This window comes from Cricetulus griseus, chromosome 3 (genome assembly GCF_003668045.3).
Source record: "Cricetulus griseus strain 17A/GY chromosome 3, alternate assembly CriGri-PICRH-1.0, whole genome shotgun sequence".
NCBI classification, from domain to species: domain Eukaryota; kingdom Metazoa; phylum Chordata; class Mammalia; order Rodentia; family Cricetidae; genus Cricetulus; species Cricetulus griseus.
Window position 1 is genome coordinate 23,687,005 of NC_048596.1, and position 10,422 is coordinate 23,697,426.

Sequence of the window (10,422 nt, forward strand, 5' to 3'; positions counted from 1 at the left end):
CCCCACCCCATCCCAGATGCCCCTGGAGGAGTTTCAGGTTGATACTAGCAGACACTGCATTCAGCATTTCACCAAGTGCCTGAGCCCAAACAGCCCCAGATTGAGGAAGGAGTGCAAGAGATAACAAGAAAAGCACAGACATCACAGATCTCAAGAATGTGGCTGACTGCCTGACCAGAGGGGCAAAACTGGGCTTTGTGCCCACCCATCCCCACCTCTTCCCGATACAATCTGCTGACCAGAGTTAGAATTTACATGGCACATTTCTAGGATGGTCCTCTGCTGTCTCCTCAGAGGGACAGCTTTAAAAGTTACTATTCCCACCCCTCTTTACTGCAATCTGCAAGTCTACTTAACCAACTAGAGTGATATGTTTGGCCTAGAAGGACTTTACCATCAAAGAACTCTGGAGTTCTGCCAGTGGTGAAGTGATGTGGGCAGGGACTTTCTCCATTTGTATCACCTTTGTGTGCCTCTAGACTAAAAGACCCACTTGATCGTAGACTGCCTGTCCTACTAGTGACAACTTCCTGGAATGGATGTGTCTTTGGAGCCCTGACCAGCTTTTTTCAAAATCAGGCATCAGGTTGGGCACCACCTGTCTCTTTTCTACTCCATAAAGATTTCTGTGCACCGCCTGCTCTTTATCACAGTTAACCCTGAACTTCCTGCTTCCTAAAGATGTTCCATTGTGACTCTAAGGGTGGTAACCTAGAGCGTCCCTGGAGAATAGAACATGTGGAGTAGCACTACTTCCCTTAGACTTCTGAGCACCAGTGATCACTAGTTAAGAACATGGGCTTTGGAACAAGTCTGCTGGGACCAAAATCCCAACCATACAGTTCGCTGTGTGATTTGGGGCTTCTTCGTTCTTCAGTGTTTCCACATATGAGAAAGGCATGATGACAGCAGTGAGACCATATAAGGTTTGGGAAGGTCAAATAAAGTTTGTATTTGTGATGGATTTTGCAAGATAGTCACACTGGGGACATTAGGTTCACCTCTTTGCTCAACACAGTGTATGGATTTATGAACTGATAAGCCCACCACTCTGCTAACAGTTTCAATTTCTGTAATTATTATTAAAAACCCTTTCACTCCCAATTTGCTCAGGTTTGGAGAATAAATTGCCCTGGTTTGTGGCCTAGTATGGTGATTTGAATGAGACTGGCTTCCATAGGCTCATATATTTGAATGTTTGGCTCTCAATTGCTGGAATATTTGGGAAGGATTAGGAGGTGTGGCCTTGTTGGAGGAAGTGTGTCACTGAGGGTGGGCTTTGAGAGTTCCAAACTCTCAAACATTGTCCAGTGTCTCTCTGTCTTGTGATTGTGTCTCAACATGTACAATCTCAGCTACTGCTCCAGTGCCATGGTCATGAGCTAACCCTCTGAAACTGTAAGCAAGACCTCCCAATAAAATCTTTCTTTTGGAAGTTGCCTTGGTCATGGTGTCTCTTCACAGCCATAGAAAAGTAAAACATTTAGCTATAAAAATCACCTTACCTTCATGCTTATTAGCACATTTGAGTTTCCTACAAGTTGAGGCACTGTGCTTGGAATCATGGCAATATGACTCCCAAAATCCTAGCTTTTATCTCCCTGGAGTGATGCTACCTAACTGGGTGTCAGTTCGTGTTCAATTGCTGTAGTGAAATACTGAGACTGGATGTTTAGCTCAGTTTTCCATACTGAAAGACCAAGGCCACGCAGTCCCATCTGTCCAGCCTCTGGTAAGGGCTTCGTGGTGGATGACACCAAGATGGCAGTATTGATTTCAGAAGATGTCACATGGCAAGGCCAGATGCCAGAGCCATTATGTAGTTGGGCTTGAACTTTTACAACTTACTCCCGCAGGAACAAACTGGAGGTCCCACAATTCCCCAAGGCAGTATCCCCAATGGCCTAGTCACTTTCTATTCTTAAAGGTTTCAAAAGCTCAGTATTGCCACATTAGGACCAAGGTCCCAACACATGAAACTTTGCAAACTATATCAAGACCATAGCACTGGGGCTGGAGAGATGACTCATCAGTTAAGAGCACTGACTGCTCTTCCTGAGGATCAGGGTTCAATTCCCAGCACCCACATGGCAGCTAACAGGTGTCTGTAACTCCAAGATCTGATACCTTCACACAGACATGCAGGAAAAACACCAATGCATATAAAATAAATAAATTATTAAAAAACAAAACCCATAACACCAGGATGTTTTCTGTTGTTACAACTGTGTGTATGTGGGAGGGGGGGTGAATTGAATTATTGGCTTCTAGGGAGATGGAAGCCAGTGATGCTACTGACTATCCTACAAGGCACAGGAAGGCCCCCACAACAAATAACTATCTACTCCCATGTGTGCTGGCACCTACCTGTAATCCCAGTTCCTGGGAGGCTGGAACAGTGTGTCTATTGAGTTCAAGGCCAGCCTGGGCTTCACAGTAAGCTACTACCTGCCTCTCTCCATGGAGAAGTGGTAATGCTGAGGTTGAAAAATCCTAGTCTCTTGAAACTTGACAAGATTACTTCCTGCTCTCTGCTCTGTGGTAGAATCACATTTAGTTGTGAAAGCCTAATGTGTTATCATTTTTGTCATAGAGGTTTCACTACCAGCTCTGGAAACCCTTAACCTACCAGCTGAGGCTTACTTTGTGCTATGACACCAGACATACACGCCATGAAGTCCCCTTCACTCACACAGTTATGTGGAGTCATTGGGACATCTACACCTTCAGCAGACACCCAACCAGGAAACCGTGGGCTGAAAGTCAACTGATTGCTCATGGCCATTAATTACTATTAGCATGCTCTTTTGCCTCTTCCACTCTCAGGAGGAACCATGGAAACAAGACAGGGACCCACCAAATGTAAACATGGACAGTAGGTTTCCCAGCTAAAGGGAAGTCCAGCATTGTGGATAATTTTGTTCCTCTTTACCTCACATTTTCAACCAAGCTGAGGGGTGCGGGCAGAGGGGACTTTTTCTTCACATAGTTTTATTTCTCTTCTTGCAAAAAAAAAATGTATTAAGTTTATGTGGAAATCTTCCTGATCTATCTGTTTCTCTTTCTTACCTCCCATGATTTTGTCAAGTGAGCTCTCCCTGTCTCCACCTTCACACCTTTTCCTGTGCTATTATCTGAGTTTGAATTCCACTCAGAGCCTTGTTCATCAGAGGCCTCTTAGGTTCCTTAAAGAAAGCACAGTGAGCATTGGAGAGGGGTACCTGGGGATGTATCCCAGGTGCTAGAGTGTTTGCCTGGGCGGCAGGAGGCCCTGGGTACAATCCCTAGCATGACTAAAACCAGATGTGGTGCACACACCTGTGTCTCAGCCTTTTGAGAGGGGAGGGCATGAGAACCAGAAGATCAGGGTTATCCATATACTACACAGTGAGTTCAAGGCCAGCCTGGACTGTAGATGAGACCCTGTCTCAAAACACAAAATCAAAGTAAACTTCCCACATGGAGGAGGCAGGAGGGGCCTTCCTCAGAGCACAAGATACACACACACACCCCAATCAGGGGCATGGGAGTCTATCTTGGAAAGATGGGGCAACGGGAAGGAGGGAAAGGAAAATGGTTTTCAGGGTGGGGGCACTCTGCCTTCTGCTCTACAATGGATCCCTGACTGCAAGGGGAAAGATGAAAGACTGCAGCGATGGGACCACCCAGGAAAGGAAGACACATAAGGTGATGCTCCCACATGCCTCAGGCCCATAAACTTATACCTAAAGCTAAAGGAAAGAAGTCCAGGTAGAAACCGAAACATGAAAGGGCTAAACCCAATGCAATGAGCTACCTCTTTCTGGATTGTTCACAGGTGAGAGGCCAGGGCAGGGATGGGAAGCACAGTGGCTGGGCCACAGCTGGCAAACCAGCCTTTCCAGAACCTGCTCTGAGCAGGCCTGTTAGGGGACAGCATCGCTTCTTCAGGGTTGACACAGCCAAGACTATGGGCTTGGCAAGCAGAGCGTAGCTGAGTTTAATCCTCTACAAACAGCCCTAGGTTGCTATTTTCTGCAAGGTACAGCCGACACACTGGAGAGAGGTGTCTCTGCCTTCTTGCTGATGGGCTTTGTCCAAATTCTCAAATTCATTCCACTCTGTCACACCTGGGTACCAGGTGGACAAGGGCCCTGTGTATGTCCCACTGTCCTGACCTGGGTGTTCCCTGGGGCTCATTGTTGTGAACATCTCGCTGATATTCAAGGTTCAACCCTTTAGCAACCATGAGGATTGAGATGCGCCCCCCACTGGACAGTCCTGCCTGCCCCCTGTCATGGAGTCCTGATATGACTCAACAGTACCTCCCCTGGGATATAAAGGGTTAAGACCAATCCAAAGAGGCTGCTGCTAGTCTCAGGAGGTCCCAAAAGGCAATAAAGGGGACAACCTCCATTTCTGAGGTGACTTTAGGGAGAGGGAACTGAGGAGCAGGCAAGGAAGGCAAATAAAACAGTAACCATAGTAACAAGAATAGTATGAATGGCAATCACCCCAGTGTGATGACCATGTCCCTGGCAGTCCTAAGCACTTGCTTGCATTAATTCATTGGGTGTTCACTAAGTCCTGCAAGTGTGGTGGTTATGGAGCACAGCTGTTCACTGGGAAGGAGAGGCAGACACAAAGTCCCAGTCAGTCCTAGCTGTGAAGCTGTTTGCAATTGAGACGGGATGGAGAAGGGAAAATCAGTTTTCTCTAATCCAAATCCAGAGTGTCACTGGGTGTATCAACCATACCCAAAGGTAGGTCCCATGCCCAGAGCAACAAAATAAAATGAACTCCATTTTTTTTTAGTGCTTTTTGTTTGGTTTTACTATCATTTTGTTTTGTTTTTTCCTTTTTTGGTTTGTCGAGAAAGGGTTTCTCTGTATAACAGCCCTAGCTGTTACTAGCTGGAACTTGCTCTATAGACTAGGCTGACCTGAGACACACAGAGATTCACCTGCATCTGCCTCCCAAGTGCTGGGATTAAAGACATTTTGTCTTATTGGGTTTTTGTTTGTTTGGTTGGTTTTTTATTGCTTTTTTTTTTTTTTTTAAGAGAAAGAGCATTGTTGGGTTGGTAGGATTTGGAAGGAGTTGGGGGAAGAGGAAGAATATGATTGAACTATATTATAAGAAAAGTTTAAATAAACTTTTTGCCAGGTGGTAGTGGCACACGCCTTTAATCCCAGCACTTGGGAGGCAGAGGCAGGCGGATCTCTATGAGTTCAAGACCAGCCTGGTCTACAAGAGCTAGTTCCAGGACAGCCTTCAAAGCCACAGAGAAACCCTGCCTCGAAAATCCTCTCCGCAAAAAAACATTTGAATAAATTTTTTGACAATGTTTTTATTTGAATTAGAAACAAGATTGTTTTACATGTCAATCCCAGTTCCCTCTCCCTCCCCTCCTCCCCTACCACCCCCCAACTAAAACCCTACCTATCACATACCCTTTCTGCTCCCCAGGGAGGGTGAGGCCTTCCATAGGGGGTCATCAGACTCTGTCATACCTTTGGGATAGGGCCTAGGCCCACCCCGTGTGTCTTGGCTCAGGGAGTATCCCTCTATGTGGAATGGGCTCCCAAAGTCCACACATGTGCTAGGGATAAATACTGATCTACTACAGGAGGTCCCATAGATTTCTGAGGTCTCCTCACTGACACCCACGTTCCTGGGGTCTGGATCAGTTCCAGTGCTGATTTCCCAGCTATCAGTCTGGGTAACCCAGTCACAAAAAGACAAACATGGCATGCACTCACTCATATGTGGATTTTAGAAATAAAGGATTACCAGCCTACAATCCACACTGCCAAAGAAGCTAGTAAACAAGGAGGACAAAGAGAGACATACATGGTCCCCTGGAGAAGGGGAAAGGGACAAGATCCCCTGAGAAAACTGGGAGCATTTGGTGGGGGAGGGAGCTAGGAGAATGAGAAGGGGAGAAGAGAAGGGGTGAGGAGGACATGAGGGAGCAGAAAGGTTGAGTGGGGGGGGGAAGAATAGAAGAAAACAAGAATGGAGATACCATAATAGAGGGAGACAGTTTAGGTTTACAGAGAAATCAGGCACTAGGGAAATGTCTGGAGATCTACAAAGATGACACCAGCTAACAATCTAAGCAACAGAGGAGAGGCTACCTTAAATGCCCTCCCCTGATAATGAGCTTGATGACTGACTTATATGCCATTCTATAGCCTTCATCCAACAGCTGGTGGAAGTAGAAGCCGACACCCACAACTGATCACTGAACTGAACTGGAATCCAGTTGCAGAGAAGGACAAGTGTTGAGCAAAGGGGTCCAGACCAGGCTGGTGAAACCCACAGAAACAGCTGACCTTAACTAAAAGATAAGCACAGCTGCTGAAAGTCAAGGCTTATTGACATCGCCAATGCTTGGAACTATGCCTGTCATTAAATATGGATATGGATATAGAGATAAAATTATTAATCATACAAATTAAAGGAACTGGGCCTTTGTATATGTGAGGATGTGTTGTGTGCATGTATGGTGTATGAGATGTGAGTATGCCAGGTGCACACTGTGCACGTGCTCACAGAAGCTAATGGAGAGCATGTGGTTTCCTCTTCCTCTACCTCTCTACCTTATTCCTTTCAGAGTCTCTCACTGAACTCAGAGTTAAGCCAGCATCCAGCAAACCCAGTAATCCTCCTGCCTGTCCACAGCACCGAGGTTGCAGGCTCATGCAACCACACCTGACTTTTTCCATGGGCACTAGGGATTTGAACTTAGATCTTTACATCTACATAGCAACTATTCTTACCCACTAAGCCATCTCTTCAGGCTATCTATTTATTTTGTAAGATTTTACGAGGTAGCCCAGGCTGGCCTTGAATCTGTTAACGATTGTCCTGTCTCAGCCTCCATACTCTGCAACCAGTGTTAAAATTACAAGCATGAGCTATGAGCCACCACCCCTAGGTGGGAATAGATTTACTGAAATAAGAAATCTGCCTTTGGGGGAAACAAAGTCTCTCGCTCTGTCACCTTGGAGAGTGGAGCCCACTCTCTGGCTTCTTGGGACTACTGTGAAAGTAGTTCATTTGGGAAAAACTGAGTCCTCCCGTCAACAATGCCAAACTTATTGGCCATGAGGACTGAGATGGCCCCGCTGGACACCATGCCTGACCACTGCCAGTGAAGTCCTCAAGTGACTGACTGATCTCTATCTCACCAGGGTTATAAAGGGTTAGGACCAGTCCAAAGAGGTTGCTGCTGCTGCTCTCAGGAGGTCCTGTGGGAAACAGATCCTCCAGCCTCAATGGAGCCTTCAGATGATCAACACCTGACTGAAGCTTGGAAGAAGTCTCAGTGTCCAGCTAAGCCATCCCAAGACACCTGCCCTCAGACATGGAGGTAACACATGTTTATTGTGGGTTTAAGATCTCAGACTTGGGGAGTGATTGTTGCATGGTGCATGTTGGTGATTTCATTATCCCCCTTTACAGATGTGGGGCTGAGGTCATGGGATTTGCCCCAGGTCCTGAGAAGCATGATTTTGAACTGGGTACCTTGGCTCCAAGGTTGTGTCAAGACTCAGAACTGTAAGACAGCAGGCTCTGTTCAGGAAGAAGGGCTCAGCCTGTAGCTGGCTGGCTGCTGGGTGTCTCGCCAGTCCCCTCGCCTGGGCTCTACAGTCTTCTTTTCCCAGCTGGGAACTCCCAGGAGGGTCTCCAGTGCACCTCTCTCCTGCTGGGACTGGCCAGAAACAAGCAACTGCTGTTGCTGGTCACCAAGAAACCAGATCAACAGAAAACTCAACTGCCTTCCATTTTCTCTTAATGAGGGTCAGCCCGTCCCAATGCAGGGGCCTCCATTATATTGCTCCTTCTACAGAAAGAGGCAAATCCCCAATACAAACATTTTTAACTCAGTAGGGGCAGTCCTTTTTCACTTAAATGGCAACTTTTCTCTGTGGGGTTCTCTTGGCTAAGAGTCACATGGCTCACCTAGTGGGAAAGAGGTTTATTCAGCACACACTGCTTAGGCACGTACTGTATGCCACCAGTGCCAGGACCACAGAGATGACAGGTCAGTGACGCCAGAGCCAGCCCAAAAGAGCAGGCTACAGTCCAAGACCCACTGGAACTGTGCATGTCCCAAGGAGTCCATGGGCCAAGGTCTTACACATCATTGCATGATTCCTCTGGCATTGCTTTTTTTCTTTTTCCCTTTTTGGCTTCTTTATTTATTCTGTTTCCAATTACAAAATATAAGAAGTTAACTCAGGAAAAAAAAAAGAGCTATCCATTCTTCTGTACAGAGATAACCTTGTGGGATCTTGCTGTAAAAGATGCAGTTATTTGTTTTATTCTACAGGGCTGTCTACATGGATAAGAGTCTTGTACACAATGGCGATCACGGTGTACACACCTTTATTATAATATGCCGCTGTGATTTTATCTAACCCTGAAAGGTCATATGTGAGATGAACTATTTTGCCCCACTTTCCTGGTTCTGTATGGGTGCTATTTGGATGTGGGGTGTTTAGGAAGTGGTTAAGATTGGGTGAAGTCTAAAGGTGGGCTCTCCGTGATGGCTGCAGTAGGTTTACAAGAAAAGAACATCCCAAAACATTTATGCTATCTCGCCAGACATCCTCCGCCATGTTGTGTTGTTATTCAGCCAAAAAAAAAAAAAAAAAAGTCCTCATCAAATGCTGGCACCCAGATGTGTAAACTATACAAACCTCTACTTTTTATAAATTACCTACACTCAAGTATTTTGGTACAGTAACAGAAACCATATGAAGACACATGTGACTGAATGTTTGCTTGTCCAGAATACCATTTTCTTTTCTGTCCTTTAGTTCCCTCAAGGCCTATAACTAACATGTTTAGCTTTCCTCCTAGGACACGGCTGCTAGGCAGGACACATCCTCCTGCAGTGACTCTCAGACACCAGTCACTGCTTGCCTCTGTTTCTGTGTCTAAAGTGAAAAGGAATTTCTTAAGACTAGGCAGTTTTTCCCTGGGCCACAAAACCATGACTACTTTTTTTTAGTGGAGCAATTATGTCCTGACTTTTTGTTAAAGATTGAGTGTTTGTGTTGGTCAGAGAAAAAGGGAGAGATGAGAAAAGGGAGAGAAAGAGAAAGAAATCTTATGATTAAAAAAAAAATGACAATCTTGTTTGAAATCCAAGATTTTATTTTGCACCTCATGTTGGCCTTGAATTTGTGACAATCTTCCTGCTTCAGCTTCCAAGTGCTGGGATGATGGGTGTGAGCCTGAGATTTATCATAGAAAAATATAACTCAGACCTGTGCAGTCCCAAAGATCAGGAGTGACAGCTTGATGCCGGCTTCAGGCCTCATCAGCCTTGAACTTGGTGGTAGGAATGAGTACTCTTACTTATACATGGAAAAACCTCAGAATTTAAAACCCTTTTCCTGGGGCTGGGGGTATGGCTCAGTAGTAGAGCACTTGTCCAGCAAGTGTGAAGTCTTAAGTTTGATCCTAGGCACCACAAAAAAATAATAAAAAAAAAACCTTTCCAATTTATGTTCTTATCTCTATCTCCTCCCGTGGGCAGCTCTCCAGGCAGGCAGGAAAGTTTCCCACTAAACAGATGAAGCAGTGACGGGCTCAGCATGCCTTGGGGAATTGCCCTAGCTGGCATGGCTTGGTTGGCTCAAAGCCAGCTGACTCACCACCAGGTTCCTGACTCAGCCCTGTTACCATGATGGGCTTCTTCTGTGAATCTAGAACTCTGTGGTGACGCTGGCCTCTCCAAAGTGTGCAGAGAGAGGATTGAAGCCAGGAAAACATTCTGGAATTTTATTCCAGGAGTCAGAAAGTTACAAGGCACGTCTGTGGCAGAAACCCATGTGGTGGGGGGTGGGGGAGGGCGTCTCTGCCTTCCGGCTCCTCCTTGTGGTTCTGTTCCTAACCGATGCTTTGTCTCTGGTGGAGGTACAGCTGTGTGGGGGACTGTCTGAACCACAAGCCCAACAAGGACCATCTTCAGATGTGCCCAGTCATGGACAGCCAGCCTCCTCCTTGTTCTCTCTGTGTCTGTAACTAAGTCACGGTGCTCCCTGGACAAGGGACACTGCTTTTCCAGACCTCTGGGGTTTTTGTTTGTTTGTTTGTTTGTTTGTTTGTTTGTTTTTGTTTTTTTCATCTGTAAGATGGAAATGACTCTGGTTCCCTCACCAGCTTGTGAAAAGATGGTAACACCAGACAATGACGCCCTTGGAAGAGGAAGGGTTAAAAAAGATTGTGGTTTTCTTCTTTTTTAAAAGTATTTAACACATTGTACATGCTTTAAATATTTTAACATTTTAAGTGTTTATTTGTTATTATTGTACATGCGTGCTGGGGGTAGGGCATTCTATAGTCAGTACGTAGGGGTCAGAGGATAACTTTGTGGAATTGGTTCTTTCCCTCAACTCTTACATGGGGTCTAAGGATTGAACT